Here is a 17,143-nt window from a genome sequence, read left to right as displayed (position 1 = left end):
TTTCCTGGGGGTGACCCCACTCTTCCCGGGGGTGCACCCACCGCCCTGTCCAGTGTGTCCCCACTATTCCCGAGGTGTCCCTACCCCGCCTGGGGGTCCCCATATTGCCCGCGGGTGTCCCCACCCTTTCCAGACGTGCCTCCCCCACTCTGCCCATGGGCTCCTGCCCCAGTTTGGGGTCCCCCCACCCCGCTGTCCCCCCTGGCTGTGCCCTTCACCCCGTTCCTTTCCCCGTCCCCCTTAAGCAGCCGTCGGGGCTTGCAGCCACCTTAAGGGAGCCCCTCCCCCGGCGGGCTGGGACGAGCCCTCCCCCTCCCTGCCCGCCGTCCCCTCCCTCGCCGGCCCGGCCCCGCACGGCCCCGCACGGCACGGGGGTTGCCATGACAAGCATTTTCTCCCGTTAGCTCCGGGACCGCTCCCCCTCCATCCCATGGCCAGTCGCGGGGGCTCCGCCGCCAGCCGGGCGCCGTGGGACCGGAGCCGGTGAGTGCGCGGGGGGGACCCCGGCAGCGGGGTACGGGGGTCCCCAGGGGAGTTGGGGACACTGGGGGGACGCACGGGAGTGGCGTGGGGCGGTCGTGGAGAGGGGGGAGTTTTTGTAGGACCGGGGTGGGTGGGGGCATCGCTGTCCCCGCTGCGTCGGGCGGGTGGGGCGCGGGCAGCGGGGACTTCACCGCCCCGCTCCGTCCCAGTGCAGCAGGTGGGATGGGGGGGACTCGGCGTGGGGTCCTACATCACGGGGGGGCTCGGTGTGGGACCCCCCCCGACCCCAATCCCACGTGGGAGAGGTGGGGTGATGGGGCGACCGCGGTCCGGCCGCTCTGGGGCGTGGGCGGCTGCGGGGCGTGCGGCCCCCAAACATCTTGTGGGGGGCAAGTCCGGCAGCCCCCCGGTATTTGGGGTGGGGAGGACGCTCCGGACGGATCCTACAACTTGTTGCCCGCCCTTGAGGCGGCTGGTGGGGGGCGCGGGGTTGCCGGTCGCGCGTGTTGCTGGATTTTTTGGGAGGCAGCGAGTTGTGGCATTGCGGGGAGGAGGAGGATGAGGATGATGGAGGAAGGAAGAGGCGGGGGAAGGGGAGGGGGGCTTGCGGCAGCCCAAGGACAGAGCGGGGAAGGTGCTGCGTGGGTGGGTTTGGGGTGGTTTTTCCCCACCTGTGGGCTAGAAAAGGGGGCTGCTCCCTGCCTGGAGTGGGGTGACTCGGGCGGGGGGCTGTGGGGAGGGTGGGATGCGGTGGGGAGGTGCATGGGGGTTGCCCACGCCACGGCTGGGCACGTCCCCCTCCTGCCTGCACCAATCCAGCTGGGCAGAGCCACGGCAGAGAAAACAGGAGTGGGGAGGCGGAAAATAAATTAAAAAATAAATCAGGAAATCTATTGGAAGCCCGGCCAGGCTCTGGCCTCGTCCGCCGCCTCCTGCCTCTGCCCTCAGCGCTCTCCCTGCATCCCAGCCCCGGCTCCGGAGCCTCCCAGCATCCCCGGCCTGGCTCGGTGGGTCCGTGCCCCCCGTGGGCTGCCCGGCGGCGGGGGCGGGGGGGGCTGTGCGGAGCTGGGTGGTCCCTCCCTGCTTCGCCAGAGGCGAGTGGAGATGTTGGGAGGGGAGGAGGGACAATAGGTTATTGTGCTCTTATCTCTGGAGACCTGAGCTTGGGTGGGGGTTTGCATTGCGAAGCTCAAACCAGTGCAGCCAGTTTCTGCCCGTGGCCGTGGACCGGCAGCCCTGGACGTGGGTGGACGGACAGGAGCAGAGGGCAGCGAGCTGGGGTGGAGGTGAGTGCTCGGAGCTCGCCAAGGGGCACCCAGAGCCGTCGTGGGGCCGGGGGACCCCGAGCTGAGCCCCCCCACCCCGACCCCCCTGGGCTGCGTGGACAAGGCAGGGGCTGCACCGCTGCCTGAGCCCTGCCTGGCTCCAGACACTGCCCTCAATCTTTCGCTTCTCTGAGCACTGAAACGCACCTAAATTATTAAATCATGAGCGAGAGAGGCTGACGCCCCCGCGCTCCGCCAGCCCCACCCCGCCGCGCCCCGGGGATCCCTCCCGGCCCTGGGCTTCCCTCCCCGGCTGCCCCCTCGGGTGACCCCCCCGAACCCCCCCCCCCACACGGGCTGGCTGGCAGCTCAGGGGGGCTGCAGATGCCCCTCGGCTCTGAGGGGTGCGAACCCTTCCTCAGAGGTGGGCGCTGGGTGGGCTTGGAGGCCAAATTGCACCCTGTGACTCTCTGGGGCCGGGCTGGATCGCCTCGGGTGCGTGGATGGCCGTGGCACGGGGAAGGTGCCGGTGCCGGGATGGTGCAGGTGGAGCTGGGAAGCGCCCAGGGCAGGAGGCAGCGCTTCCCCATTCCTGCCCTGGCACCGCGCATTCCCCGCGGGCTCCGGCCCCGTCCCGCCCTGGCCGCCGGCGGGGCCGCGGCTGCCGCTCCCCGTCCGAGCCCCGGCTCCTTCCCCGCTTCCTTCCCGCCTGGAAAAGCGCTGGGAAGTGCTGCGAGCGCTGCAGGTAGAGAGGTTTTGAGAGGGCGCAGGCTGTTGTTGGGTGTTGGTTTCTTTTTTTTTTTTTTCCTGTCTTTTTTTTTTTTTTTTTTCCGCTGGCGATGATGACGGAGGGAATTCCCTGCGCTGCCGGCTCGCCGCTCGCGTGCCGTGGGTCCGCATCTCTTCCCGGGGGAATCTGTCGCTGTCACCCGAGCCTTGCGCCTCCGGAGCCGGGAGCCACCGTGCCCAAGCCCCCGGGCAGAGGTCGGGCAGGGCGGGGGCAGCCGAAGGGTGGCACAGATCCTTGGGCAGGATGAGTAAGAGCAGGGAGGGACGGCTGCTCCTCTCCACTATTGTTTAGCAGTCGAAAGCGCCGGGGTGGAGCTGAGCCTGGAGTTTCCCCTTGTCCCCAAGCCGTGGGAGACGAGCCCGCTCCTTCCCCGCCCTCCCCTCGCCGGGCCCGCCGATTCTCCGCGCGTTCCCCGCTCCTCTCTCGGGATATGTGGTTTTTTTTGGTTTCTTTTTTTTTCTCTTTTTCTGTTTCTCCTCCCTGCTAGGCCACGAGCACAGTTTTCCCGCAGTGGCCACACGGTCCCTTTCCAGCAGGGCGGGTTGGAGCCTGCGGGGATGTGGGGACCCAAATCCCTGCGGTGGGGGGAGGACTCGCAGCCGCCGCCCGTTTGCTGCTGCTGCTGCTGCTCCCCGTGCAGGGCCCGGAGAAGGGCTGGCAGCTCTGGCTTCCTCCTCGCCCACGGCTCCTCCCCGCCGGGCACGGCTGCGCCGTGCTGGGCAAGGAGCCGGCGGAAAACCTGCGGTGAGAGCCCGGGGATCCCGCTGGGCTCCGGGAGCGGCTGGGCAGGGAAGGCGCTCGCTGGGGCAGGGACAGTGAGCTCCGGCTGGGAGGCGCGGTGTGACCGTGGAAATGGATGCGGGTCCTTTGGGAAGTGACCGATGGGCAGTGTGGCCGTGGTGATGGGATGCAGATCCTTGGATGGGAAGTAACCCATGCTCTGAATGACCATGGCATTGGGAGGTGACCAGTGCTCCGTGTGACCGTGGCAGTGTGACCGTGGCATTGGGAGGTGACCAGTGCTCGGTGTGACCACGGCAGTGGAAGTGACCAGTGCTCGGTGTGACCAGTGCTTGGTGTGACCACGGCAGTGGAAGTGACCAGTGCTCGGTGTGACCAGTGCTCGGTGTGACCACGGCAGTGGAAGTGACCAGTGCTCAGGGAAGTGACCACGGTGATGGATGCAGGCCCTTAGATGGGAAGTGGCCACAAGTGGTGACACTTCCCTGGTGTCCCCCATGTCCTGTGGCCTGCTGAGAACTCCCAGATCCAGGGATGCTGCAGCATTCCCAGTAAGGAATGGCTGTTGTGGCACACTGGAATGGGTCTGGTGTGCAGAGCTGGGAATTGAACCCATCCCTGCTCCCCTCGTGTTGTGCCGGCTGGGAATAGGGATCCCATGGGTAGTGGTGGGGCTGGAGATGCTCCTGGGGGAAGCAGGTTTGATGGCCCAGGTGGCAGAGCTGTCCCCAGCCTCCCTCCTCTCCACATTGGTGCAGGCAAAGGTGACCAGCTGGGGGACAGAGACAGGCAGGTGACAGGATCCTGCCCAGCCCAGTGGTTTTCCAGTGGAAACCCACTGGAAAACCCACTTTTCCCAGTGACACTGGGACAGAGAATGTGTTTTGGGGTGCAGGGCCAGCCTTGGGGTCCCTGAGAGCAGTCGGGTGACAGCCACAATCCCTGTCACCTCCTACCAGCCCCGAGGTTGAGCTACTGAACCCTGTGACTTTGATGTTTTAATTAGTTGCTTTTGGCTTTAATGCACAGGGATAATAGAGTTTCTGTGGACTTATAAACCCTGCTCCTCTGGATCATTAGGAAAAGGGAAAAAACACGAGGTAAGCCTGGGTAGGGACAGGAGGGAAGCTGGAGCCCTGTGGAGTGCATGACACCCGCTGGGGTGTCACCCACCCAGCTGGTGACTCTTTTAAACCGCTAATTAAGCACCTTAAATCCTGGGAGAGCTCTCTGTGAGTAAGAGCTGAGTTCAGAGTCCTCCTGCGTTTGTGAGCTTCTGGGAGGGGTCTCAGATTTGAACGTGGGAAGCTGATGCACAGCCAGGCCCCTGCAATCAGGAATTGGGGTTGTGGGATTCCCTTTTGGGGCTGGCCCTGCTCCCTCCAGGGTCACCAGGCCACTGTGGCCCAGGCTGGTGGCAAGGGACATGGGGACCTTCATGGGGCCTCCCTGGGCAGCTTCCTGGGATTTCTGGATCGTGGCAACAAGTCCTACATGGGGACCTAAATACCGACCAGGAGAGTGCAGGCTGGGGAGGGGACACACAGCTGTGACACCAGCAGCCCTCTGCCCAAATCCTGCAGCTTCGGAGCAAATGGGATCGATCATCCATCATGGGATCAATCATCCATTGCCCAGTGCCAATGGGAGAGCTCCTGGCCTCGGGAATCCCTCCCTTCCCTGCGGCACAGGGGCTGTGGCAGCCTCCAGGGCCACACCAGTGCCACATGGCAGGGACTGGGCCACACCAGTGCCACACCAGTGCCACACCAGTGCCACATGGCAGGGACTGGGCCACACCAGTGCCATACCAGTGCCACACTGCAAGGACCAGGTCTGTCCCCTGCCACCCCTGCCCACTGTGGCCACTCGGGGCCGGGTCCTGGCGTGTCCCCAGCGGGGGGAACTCCTGGCCAGGGCTGCAGCAGCCAAGGGGAAGCTTCGGCCAAGTGTCGGCGTTTTGTGCTGACGGGGAAACTTTTCCTTCGACGCTTCCACGGCAGGGATGAGTCGGCAGCTGGGCTGAGCCGAGCGGGGCGCCGGGGGCGAGGAGCAGTCCCGATTTTGCCATTCCGTGCCGTATGCCCGTGTTTTGCTGGCGCCGAGGCAGCCGTGGGCTGCGGGAAGGAGCAGCGAGCTGTGCCTGGGCAGAGCGCGGCGCGTAGGAGTCCCCACCCGGAAGAGTTTGTCCGGCGGGGCCGGGGAGGGAGGAATCCGATCCCTCCTTTTCCCAGGCTGGGATCCCAGCGCGCTTGGCTCTCCGTGGCCTTGGCCGGCTCCCCGCTGCCGAACCCCCCCCAGCGTGGGTCTGGCCCCCCGCTCATCCCGCCGGGCCGGGAAGGGTCCCACGGCAGCGATTCCCGACATCTCCTCTTTGTCTCCGGCTCGGAAAGGTCAGCCCTGCCTCGCTCCGTTAAGGAGCTGTAAATAATCCCGCTCCTTGTGCCGCGGGGCCGGCTCCAGGGCTGAGCCCAGCATCCTCCTCCTCCTGCCCGGGCCCAGGAGCCGTGCCAGGGGAGGTGATGCCAGCCCGGGGGGGGACGCAGCGCTGCAGAGCCGGGGGGCAGCGGGGTGCGGGCGGCCCGGGGGGGGACAGCGGCGTGTCCCACGCCAAGGGCAAGAGTCGGGATGGCTGCTCCCGGCTCCTGCCTTCTCCAGGCTAAAAATAAGCCGCTGGCCCTCGCCGTGCTGCCTCTGCTCGGTCTGGGGGGGCTGGCGGTGGGCAGGGGGTGAATCCGGGCAGCGGGGGGACCGCGGCCCCGCGGGGCGGTGGCAGGGCCTGTGCGGGGTTGGGAGTGACCTTTGCTCTTTGAGCATCGGGGTCGGTGATCGGATTTTCAGGTCCGGGCTCGGATTTCGGGTAGAAGGTGTCTGATTTTCGGCGCCGTTTCTCGAGATGCTAATTAAGGACCCTGCTGTAGCAGCTGGAGCTTTACTGTCCCTTCGCCACCCCTCGCTCAGCCGGGGAGGTGCCCGTGGCCCCTGGAATGCCCTCGGCTTTTCGCTTCTCGCCTTTTGTTCCTGCTTGGGAATGCCGATGCCTCGCCTCTCAGGGGCTCCAGCTTTTCCAGAGGCTTAGTGGCGTGGCCTTCACGGCATTCCAGCTCCTCGCCTCCCTTCCCACCTTCTCACCAGCTTCTTAAAAATAACCCCGTGCTGCTGGAGCGCTGCTGGGGGCACAGCCCAGGATGCGCTGGCAAAGCTGCTTTCCCTCTCCTGCCATTCCACAGGCAGCCCAGGGACACCGGCACGAGCCAGGAGGTGGCTCAGTCCTCCAGCACCATCCCCTCTCATCCTTGCTCTGTCGAAGCCCCCTGATTTTGGGGTGATCCCCGGGGAGATGGGACAGCTCTGAGCGGGATCTGCCGCCTGTGGGATTCTCGTGGCACCTGCAGAGCTGAGCCCGGCTGTGTCCCAGCCCCGGCGTGATGGATCGCTGCAGCTGGCAGCCAAGAGCTTCCCGGAGCTTCCCGCTCCAGAGGGGCTTCCTGCTGGAGCTGGGCACGTGGCCATGCCAGCAGCGGGGATCTGGCATGGCCTCGGTGACGGGGACACGCCTGGGGCTGACCCGGGCTGGGAGGGAGCTCGTGCTCCGGCGTGAACCTGAGTTAAACATTATTCCTGCCTCTGGAGCAGGGAGGGATTAGTGCAAGGAGGGAGAGCTCGGTGCAAGGAGGGGGAGTGCAGGGAAATGAGGGCAGGCTGGATTTGTGGCCGTGCTGGCAGCTGGGAATGCCAGGCTGGCACTGGAGGAGCCCTGGGATGGCCAGAGCGAGGCTGGAAGAGGGTCACAGTGTGGGTGACAGCCTCGGGAACAGAGGGAATGACAACCAGGATTCATCCCGATGCCACAGGCCTGGCTGCCTTCACCCAAGGCTGAATCAGCTGCAGGGAGCCGGGATCAGAGACTTGGCTGGGCTGGGAGAAGCTGGGAAGCGTGGCTGGGATCTTTCCTGGGTGTCCCTCGCTGCAGACGTGGCTCTGAGTCACCACATCCTGCCTGGGAAAGTTTTGGGTCCCCACACTTTCATCGGAGCAGCCAGGCAGGGCTCTGGGATGGGCCTCAGAGGGTCCTGCTGGATTCCCTGTGGGAGCCAGGCCATCCCTAGGACAAATCTGTGGGGCTGGGGGCCACAAACCCCCATGTGCAGGCTGGAGCTGGGAGAGGGTGAAGCTCCACATCCTGCATTTTCCAGTGTGACTGGTGCTGGCTATTTTTAGTTGTCCAAATTAAGCTCGCCTTAAATGCTGTCTTTTGAGGTTTCTTTGAGGGAGGAGGCCTGGAGTGGTGTTATTTCCCAAGTGACTGATTGCTCTCCAGTCTGACCCCAACTGGACTGGCCAAAAAAACGAAAGGAAGGACCAAAGCTGTGGCTGGGAAGTGTCTCCTCTCCGCAGAGCTGTGCCCAAGGGTGTTTCCTGAGTCAGCAGGAGATTTCCTGGGGGAAGGAGAAAGTAAACAACATCCCCATGGGGAAATCCAGCTGGAAAACCTCATCCTGCTACCTGCTCTGGCATCCCCGAGGTGTGCTGTGCCCCTGGGAGCCAGCCTGGCTGTTCCACAGGGTGTTAAATCCGTGGATTTCTCACCTCAGGGATGTTTGGATTTATTGGAGAGTGCTGGGTGCTGGTTGCTCCTAGAGGAGGAGGAAAAGGCTGGGACCACGGGCAGGGTGCTGAGATGCTGCTCCCTGTTTTTGGGGAAGCTCATCCAGAGGGGGCTGTCCTGCTATCCATGGATTCTCCAGGATTGCTATAGCCCATCCCATGGGCCCAAACCCCATCCATGCCGTGCTCCAGCTCCATATCCACCACTGGATTCTCTTGTGCCAGCTCCTGACCCTTCATCCCTTGCTGTGTCTCAGCCCCGGGGACCTGGCTGGGATCTGTCCCCTCTGGGGGTGATCCTTTGGGAATAGGGTCGTTGGGAAGGGATCCAGGAAGAGCCAGCAGGCAGCAGAGGATCCCTTGTGCCTTCCATCCCTTCCCATTCCCTACTTCCCTTCTTGGCACTATTTCCCACCTCTCCCTATCCCTGGATGCGCTCCATGCCTGTCTCACCTCACCGGGCACCTGCTGGAGCATCCCCTGCCCGGAGCTGGCTGCAGGAATGGCCTTTCCTCCCCCTGCTTCCCCTCCCTCCCTCCCTCAGCAGCAGCAGCAGCAGCCGCCGGGCGTTTCCGTGCAGGTCAGCAGCCAGGGGATCCTCCGGCTCCTGCAGTCGGACGTGAAGTGCATGGAATCCCGGGAAGATGCTGCAGATGGAGTTTCTGCAGCGCCGGGGGGACGGGGCCCTGCGGCCTCAAGGGCTGGAGTGAGGAGCTGGAAGTGTTCCCTGGTGCTTCCAGCCTCGGGACTGTCCCTTTTCCCTCTGGGAAGGACAATGAGGGAGCCTCCCTTCCTCCTCCCACTCCCCCGGACGCAGCTGCCTGCATGGCCTGGCCTTGTTGTGTGTCAGTCCCTGGGACCTGGCTGGGATCTGTCTTCTCTTGGGGTGATCCTTTGGGAACAGGGTCGCTGGGAAAGGATCCAGGAAAAGCCAGCAGGGAGCAGAGGGATTTTCCCAAATCTCAGCCTCCTCAGCTGGGAACAGCCTCCCCTCGGGTGTGGGGGCAGCCAGGGTGGTGCTGGGTGACCCCAAACAGCTCTGGGTGACCCCAAACAGCTCTGGGGGATCCCAAACAGCTCTGGGGGATCCCAAACAGCTCTGGGTGACTCCAGACAATTCTGGGAGACCCCAAACAGCTCTGGGGGATCCCAAACAGCTCTGGGTGACTCCAGACAATTCTGGGGGATCCCAGACAGCTCTGGGGGATCCCAGACAGCTCTGGGGGATCCCAAACAGCTCTGGGGGATCCCAAATAGTTTTGAGGAATCCCAAACAGTGCTGGGGAACCCAAACAGTTCTGGGTGACTCCAGACAATTCTGGGGGACCCCAAACAGTTCTGGGGGATCCCAGACGGTGCTGGACACCCCCAATCCGAGCTCCCACTCTCCTCATTATTCCAGGAGCAAACCCCCCTGCCCAGCCCCTGCCAGGGCTCCGTGGGAGGTGATGGAGAGGGTGAGGAAGGCCCTGATACTGCAGGGAAAATGCTGGGAAAGGGAAGAGGAAACAAAGCCGTGGGGATGGAGAGGATTCCTGCAGGCAGAGCAATCCCAGGCAGGACAGCTGGGCTGGAGGGGAATCCTGCCCGTGGGTTTGGCATTTTTCCATTGGGATGGGGAGCGGGAATCACACCCTGAGCCACGGGTGTGTGTGTCTGTGCTGGGCGCCAGTGTCTGGGGAGATCCCTCACTGTATTCCCATGGATCCTTCACTGTATTCCTGAGATCCCTCACTGTATTTTTATGGATCCCTTGCTGTATTCCCAGGGTCCCTCACTGTGTTCCCACAGATTCCTTGCTGTATTCCCAGGATCCCTCACTGTATCTCACAGATCCCTCTCTGTATTCCCGGGATCCCTCGCTGTATTCCTGGGATCTCTCTCTGTATTCCACGGATCCCTCGCTCTATTCCCAGGATCCCTCACTCTGTTCCTGGGATCTCTCTCTGTGTTCAATGAATCCCTCACTCTGTTCCCGGGATCCCTCACTCTGTTCCCGGGATCCCTCACTCTATTCCTGGGATCTCTCTCTGTATTCCACGGATACCTCGCTCTATTCCCGGGATCCCTCGCTCTATTCCCACAGATCCCTCACTCTATTCCTGGGATCCCTCATTATATTCCCACCGATCCCTCGCTCTATTCCCAGGTCCCTTGCTCTATTCCCATGGATTCCTCCCTCTATTCCCACGGATCCCTCACTCTATTCCCAGATCCCTCCCTCTATTCCCGGGATCCGTCTCTCCGGTGGCTCGGTGGCGCTCGGTGCCAGCGGGTGCCCCTAACACCGGGATTTCCCCACTAATCTGGGCCCTATCGCTGCTAAAGCCGCAATTATCCCGGGATTAGCGCTGGTGCTTAGAGCCCCACCTGGGGCAGGGCCGGGCCGTGCCAGCACCTCCCGCCAGGACACAGGGGCTGGTGGCCGCTGTCACCTCGGGTCACCCCAGGGCACCGTGTCCCTCTTGTCTGGAGGCTGGGCAGAGGCCGTGGGGTTTTGGGGGGCGTCATTTGGGGTGTGAGCCCCCCCGGCAGCGCCGTCCCTGCTGTGTCTGAGGCTGGGCTTGGAGCACCCTGGGACAGTGGGAGGTGGCCCTGCCCATGGAATGGGATGAGCTTTAAGGTCTCTTTCATCCCAAACCAATCCCAGCATCATTGCAGGTGGGTTTGTTTGGGGAGCTGGGATTTTTGGCAAAGCCTGGCTTTGGGGCCGTGCACAAGGGCTGGAAGGCCCCAATCCCTCCTCAGGGATGTGATGTGTGTCTGAGGGAAGGGATATCCCAGTTTATCCAAGGGTTACTGGTGCAGCTGGGAGGTGCTGGGAGGAGGGAACAGGAGGGGTTGGATGTGGCATGAGCAGGGTGGCAGGTCAGGACTGTGCCAGGCTGCAGGGCAGGGTGTGGAGGTGGGGCTGGGAATGTCAGGGCTGGGAATGTCAAAGCTGGGAATGTCTGGTAGGGCTGGGAATGACTGATAGGGCTGGGAATGTCAAGGTTGGGAATGTCAGGGCTGGGAATGTCAAAGCTGGGAATGTCAAAGCTGGGAATGTCAAGGTTGGGAATGTCAAAGCTGGGAATGTCAAGGTTGGGAATGTCAAAGTTGGGAATTCAGGGCTGGGAATGACTGACAGGGCTGGGAATGTCAGGATTGGGAATGTCAGGGCTGGGAATGTCTGACAGGGCTGGGAATGTCAGGGCTGGGAATGTCAGGATTGGGAATGTCAGGGCTGGGAATGTCTGACAGGGCTGGGAATGACACCCCAAACTCCATGGCTCCACACTGGGGTGGCTGCTGGGGGGCAACAGGACAAAATGCAATTTTAGGGAGCAAAGAGCCCCATCCAGTTGGAATCATTGCCCGTGATGATGATGATGATGGTGGTGGTGGTTGTGCCTCTCCCCAGCTAATTAATCAACGTTTTTTAATTGCTGTGACTCCCCCCAGAGCAGGAGCGTGGTGCCTGCTCTGGATTAGGGCAGTGCCTGGCGCTGGTGCAAGCCCAGCTCCAACAAAGCTCCTCTCAAAAGCACATCCAGGGTTTTTCCAAGGTTTTTTCCATCCCTCGGAGACAGTTCCCCCAAAACACCGCTGGGGTGGGGTGAGACCCTGTGGGTCACCCCCTGAGTGGGGGGGTGCCCAGCGTGGTGCCCAGCGTGGTGCCCCTTTCCTCCCTGGATCCCTCACGGTGCCTCCAGGCATTTCCCACCCCCAGCTCCTTCCCGCCCGCCTGGATTCACTTTTATATTTATTTTCCGAGCTGATTCCTGCTGTTTGCTCGAATCCTCACCTCTCCCACCTCGGGGGGCCGGGGAAGGAGGACCCTGGGAGGCTCCCGGGGGTGGCTGTGCCCCCTCCCAGCTCATCCCAGCTCAGAGGAGCTTTCCCTCCCCCTTGCCCTGCCCCTCCCCATGCTCTCCTGGCCCATCTGGCTCTCCCCTCCTATTTCTCCATATTTTCCAAGCTCTGATTTGCCTCTCCCGCCTCTTTTTTTTTTCCTTTCCTTTCTTTTTTTTTTTTCCTTTTTTTTGGCGATCTCCACACCACCACCACAAAAATTTTTATTATTATTATTTTTTTTTCCCCCCTTGCTGGGCGGGGGGAGGGGGGGGTTCTGCTTTTAGGATTTTGAGGATGGGGGTTCTTTTCTCCGGGATAAATATCGCCTTCCCCTGCTGGCCTGGCTCCCTTTAATTAGACTTCTTACTGCATGGAACAGTTCGCAGTTATATATGGAAAACAGCCCACACTTTCCCAGGAGCAGGGCATGTTGGGAAGGGAAACGGGAGCAGCCGGCGCGCTCTTCCCTGGGAGCCGCGTGTGTTTTTCCTATCGCTTTTCCCGACTTTATTTTTTTAACCCTTTCCAGCAGCGAAAAGCACTCGCAGCTTTTTTTTTTTTTAAATTTAATTTTTTCTTTTTACCCCTCTCCCATCCCTTGTTGCCGGTTTGTCCCTTAAAAAATCCCTGCTGAGCTTGGGTTTTGGGGTTTTTTTTTTTGATGGGAAAATATGGATTTAGGGCTGGAGGAGTGTGGGGAGAGGGATCCCAGCTAGCCGGGCTGGCAGGAGTTACAGGGTGGCCGGCAGGGATGTGATCCAGAGCGGGAATTCTCGGAGCTGGGAGCAGGGACACCCATCCCGGCTCACGTGGTGGCGGTGGCAGGAGGGGCATTGCTGTCCCCAGCCCTTCCCCGTGTCCCCAGGGCTGCTGCCACCCTCGGGAGCTGAGTGCTGGAGCACCCTTCCCTCTCTGGAATTGTTGGGGTTCCCCCTACAGCACATCTGGAGTTGTTGGGGATCCCCTACTGGCACATCCCCAGCTTTAGGGGATCCCCAGATTTCCCTGTGGTGTCCCAGCCTCTCCTGCCTCAGTTTCCCCCTCTGTGCTCCAGAGGGGCATTTTTGGGAGCGATTGCTGCCAGTTTGGGTTTTTTTTATTTCCACGGGATTCTTCACGGAGCAGGGAAGAGGAAGCGGCTCCGGCGGTGACAAGGTGAGCCACCAAGTGTCCCCTGCTGTCCCGGGGTGTCCTGGGCACCCCAAAACCCACGGGCTGCCCCTCTCCTCCTGCCGCCTGCCCGGAGCAGCTGATGCTTCCCCCGGCTGCTGCTGGAGGAAGTGACGGGCCCTGTTTTCATCCCCCAGGGATCTTCGGGGTAGGAATCCCCTGTCCCTGTGTAATCCTGCTAAAAATACCGTGCCTGTGTCCTCCTGTCCTGCCCGGTGGCTCTCCTGTCCCCTGAGTGTTGTTTTGCCTCTCAGACTGCCCCGTGCTCCGGGTTGGATTTAATTTAAGCCGAGTTTAAAATTCAAACGGGAGGTGGGAAGGTGGGAGTTGGCATTGGTGGGATCTCTGCTGCTTTTTGGGGCTGGGCTCAGGTGTGTGGGGAGGGGAGCTGGACACCAACAGCTCCCGGTGCTCCTGGGCTGCCTCATCCCGTGGGAGAGCTGGGAATGGTGGGAGCATCCCTGCCCTGGGCTGGGATAACCCAGGCTCTGCCCCAGCTCCTTTCTAAGGAGTGTCCTGGGATCCAAAACCCCAAATCCTGGTTGGGGCTGTGCCCAGGAATGGCTCTGGAGCAGAGGGCTCCGGGCTCCTCCCTCCTGCCCTCGGCGCTCTCCCGGCCCTGTGGCCTCTGCTCCAGCCTGGCCAGCTCAGACACTGCCCCCAGCCTTTCCCTGGCCTCTCCTGCTCCTCAGGGCCCTCCCAGGACAGCATCCAAGTGCTGGGGCTGCAGCATCTCCCTGCACGTGGGATCCCCGTCCTGCCAGGATTCTCGGTGTCACCTCCCTGCTGGCCAGGTGTGACAGGAGCTGGGAGGGTCCAGGTGGCCCTGACAGGGCTGGGATGTGGCCACTGCTCTGTGTCCGTGCTGGAGTGCTGCCAGAGCAGCCCCAGGGCCTGGTTTGCTGCCTTGTTTTTATCCTCCAGTCCTGCTCCAGGATTCCAAGCTGCCCAAATCCCAAACCTCGGCTTTGGACTCGCTCTGGGCTGTGAATCAGAGCTAAGCCAAGCCCAGGATGGGTCTGGAGGGGGCAGCAGGGTGGGAGCTGCTGCCCAGGACACCTCCCTGCAGCAGATCCACCTGGAGGGAAGGGAAGAGAGGAGAGAAGGGTCACACAGTGTGCCAGCTGCTGCCACATCACCCCGTGGTGGCTTCCCAGTGCTCCCAGGCTGGGAAGAGCCCATTTCCTCATCCAGGTGGGATGGAGGAGTGGACAAAACCTCGTGCTGGCATCCAGGACAATCGTCCCAAGGGCTGTGCCAGTGTCACCTCCAGGTGACCAGGTGAATTTGGGGAGAGAGGGACAGATGCAGAGCAAAGAGCAAGGCAGCCCAGCTCCTCCCTACCTGAGGGCTCCTGTGTGGAACCACGGAATTGTTGAGGCTGGAAAAGATCTTTGAGATTGTCAAGTCCAATCTTTAAGCCAGCAGTGCCAAATCCAGCACTACAGCATGTCCCTGACCACATCTCCATGTCTTTTAATGTCCTCTAGATGTGACACTCAGGTGTGACATCCATAATCTCTGATTTTGGTGGTGAGACGATCACAAACAAAACCATTTGGTCTTGAAAGTACCAAAAAAATTAAATGAGGGAGGTGGCAGAGGGGCTGCCCAGGGGATGCTGTGCCCCTGCAGAGGGTGAGGCCTGCAGGTGTTTGCTGCTGCAGGAGAGGCTGGCTTTGCTCCCCATCCTTCTGCATTCCTGCACCGGCCGTGCTACCTTGTAAAGCACGAGAGAATAATGAGAGGAGCGGCGCTGATTTAGTGCAGGCGCCGCCAGAGAAATACCAAGGCCTTAGATGGAAACATTCCCCCTGACAGCTCGCCTGGAGGCTCCCTGCTTTTCCTTTGCTTCCACCCCCATGGAATTCCTGGGCTGCTGCACCCTCAGGCTCGGGGAAGCCCCGGCCGGGGGCGAGGGCGGATTCCTGACCCCCGGCACCGCCAGCTGCGCCGGTGCCTTTGGCACGTGGATGTGACGATTTTGGAGGCCTGGACAGCACAAACCGGGGCTGTCACAGCCCCTGGTGGCAGCAGGCTCAGAGCTGTGGGGTTTGGGGCTCAGGGCTATGGTTTGGGGGCTCAGGGGGGCAGATTGTGGGGCTCAGGGCAGAGGGATTTGGGGAGCCGCGTCCATGCCGAGGCCGTGCCCAGCGTTCCGCCTCCAGCCTCTTCCCTGCCCTTTGCAGAGTTAATTGCTGCCTTGGGCACGCCAAAACCCAGCAGTTTTCCAACGTCAATTAGCAGGAGGCAAAATAGGAGCAAAATGGGAGCCAGAGCAGCTGGAATGAGTGGGGTGGTGGTGGCTGCGTGCGTGCCCTGCAGGGTGGCAGCAGGGACATTTCGTTTTGGGGAATGTCACCTCCTCCTGCCTTTCCCTTCTGCTTTCCCTGTGACCTTGGCCCTGCTGCCATCCCTCCTCTTGGCCTGGCAGGAGGAAGGAGAGGAGGAGGAGGAGGGTGGTGTGACACAGCCAGGCCCTTGGTGTCACCTGCGTGGGGATGAAGGTCCGCGGCCGAGGGGGTGACAGCCGGTTTGGGGACAGGCCCCCCGCCTTGTGCCGTGCACGTGGCTGCGCTGCTGGCACCGGGAATTGTGCGCCTGGCACAGCCGTGTGGGAGGAAATACTACGGGGCTGTCACCGTGGGTGACAGTGACATCGCCGCTGACAGTGGCACTGCGGGGCCAGCGGCTCGCTGCCGACAGCGTGTGGCATCCTGAGCCTGCGGGAGCCGGTGGCTTGTGGCGTGTCCCCTCCCTCGTCCCCAGCCCGGTGTCGTGGGTTGGGAGATGCGGAGGAGCTGCGTGGGAAACGGGAATTGTCACTGGCGGGAGTCGGGAATTGTCACTGGCGGGGACACGCGGGGATGATGCGGGACATGGGGAGCCTGCCCTGCCCTGCCCTGCCCTGCCTTGTCCTGTCCTGCCCGCGGGGGCTGGCGAGGAGCAGCCTCAGGGGCCGGATCCCAACAGCGAATTCCCGCAGGAATTCCCGGGCTGCAGCTCCAGCCCCGCGCCCTGGGCTCCGCCACTGCTCCGTGCCTGCTTTGTCACTCGCTTTGTCACTCGGCTGGTGACTCGGTTGGTGACTCAGTTTCCCTGGCACAGCGCTTCCTGGGCGTTTTCCCGCTCCTTTTCCAGGACATTCCCCCCTCTTTTATTCCCCCCACGTTTTTCCCCCCACCTCGCAGGATGGAGCCTGCGGGCTCCTTCCCCCTCTGCCAGCAACCAGGGGCTCTGGCCGTCCCTGCCGTGTCCCCCGTGCCGGGGTTTGGCTCCGGAGTGTCCCCAAGGTGTGGTGGGGGTGGCACTGTGGGGTGCGGGGGGCCCCCTCCGGGCATGGCAGTGTCGCTGTCCCCACCCCTGGAGGAAGCGGATGCTGCTGCGGGAGGAGGGGACATCCCGCGGGTGCCACAGGTGGCTGTCCCCGGGTGCCACCGCTTCTGCTTTCGGCACCTGCAGGGCAACGAGGGGGGGGACAGGTCCTCCTGAGCTGGCACAGGGTTCCTGAGTGTCCGGGGGTCTGTCCGGGCTGTCGCAACCTGGCCTTGTCCCCTTCGCCTCTCCGTGGCACCAAGGATGGAGGTTCCGCCACCGTGACCTTCTGCCACCCTGCCCCTCCTCCCCGAGGGTGACAATCCCGGCTGGGATGTCCCCTGACCCTCCGAGCCAGCCCTGAGCATGAGGTTTGTCCCCGTGCGCCACCTCCTTGTCTCCTCCCCGCCGCTGGAGGTGACACCCCCGCGGTGTCCCCTGCGGGTGGCCTCGCCCGGCGCCGGAGGGGTTAAGGAGGGAAGGCTTCCCTTGCCAGGGGTGGTGCTGGGAACAGGCAGGAGCAGGAGCGGGAGCCGCTGCCATCTGCACATTGCGATTTGGTGAGTGTGCAGGGGAGGGGCAGCCCTGGGGGCCCCCCCCCGCTGTCACCGCGGTGCCTCCGGGGGGCACCGGGGACCCCACGAACCGCCCCCCCCCCCCCCCGCTGTCACTGTCACTGTCACCGCGGGCTGGCCACCACGTGCTCCACGTGGCCCTGTCCCACCAGGACTGAGCCCCGGCGTGGGGGTCGTGCCCCCTCCCTGTCCCCAAGGCTGTCACCTGTTGGCATGGGGCTGTGCCCAGGTGCCAGTGCAGATCCCAGTCCCACATTCCCAGTGGGAAGGTGTCTCCCCCTCTCCGAGGGGCTGCAGGGGGGCTGGTGCCCTCCTCACCCCCCCGGTGATGGCAGCACCCCGGGGGTGTCTCCCGGGGG

The 17,143-nt window shown here is 62.7% G+C and overlaps 1 protein-coding gene across 5 annotated transcripts in view; it reads left to right on the top strand.

Moving 5' to 3' along the window:
• The first annotated feature begins 326 nt into the window (after positions 1-326).
• ATP2B4 (ATPase plasma membrane Ca2+ transporting 4) overlaps positions 327-17,143 on the top strand; it is a 59,215-nt gene continuing 42,398 nt past the window's right edge. For 3 of the 5 annotated variants that reach the window (XM_050984985.1, XM_050984982.1, XM_050984986.1), the window contains exon 1: positions 327-483. The gene's annotated coding sequence lies outside the window, so the exon portion shown is untranslated. Of the gene's footprint in view, positions 484-5,501; positions 5,673-12,169; positions 12,880-17,143 lie in introns of those variants that run through there. The other 2 variants (XM_050984984.1, XM_050984983.1) reach the window with 2 other exon arrangements.

This window comes from Serinus canaria, chromosome 26, assembly GCF_022539315.1.
Source record: "Serinus canaria isolate serCan28SL12 chromosome 26, serCan2020, whole genome shotgun sequence".
Classification (NCBI taxonomy): Eukaryota; Metazoa; Chordata; class Aves; order Passeriformes; family Fringillidae; genus Serinus; species Serinus canaria.
This window is presented reverse-complemented; position numbering and strand designations above follow the sequence as displayed.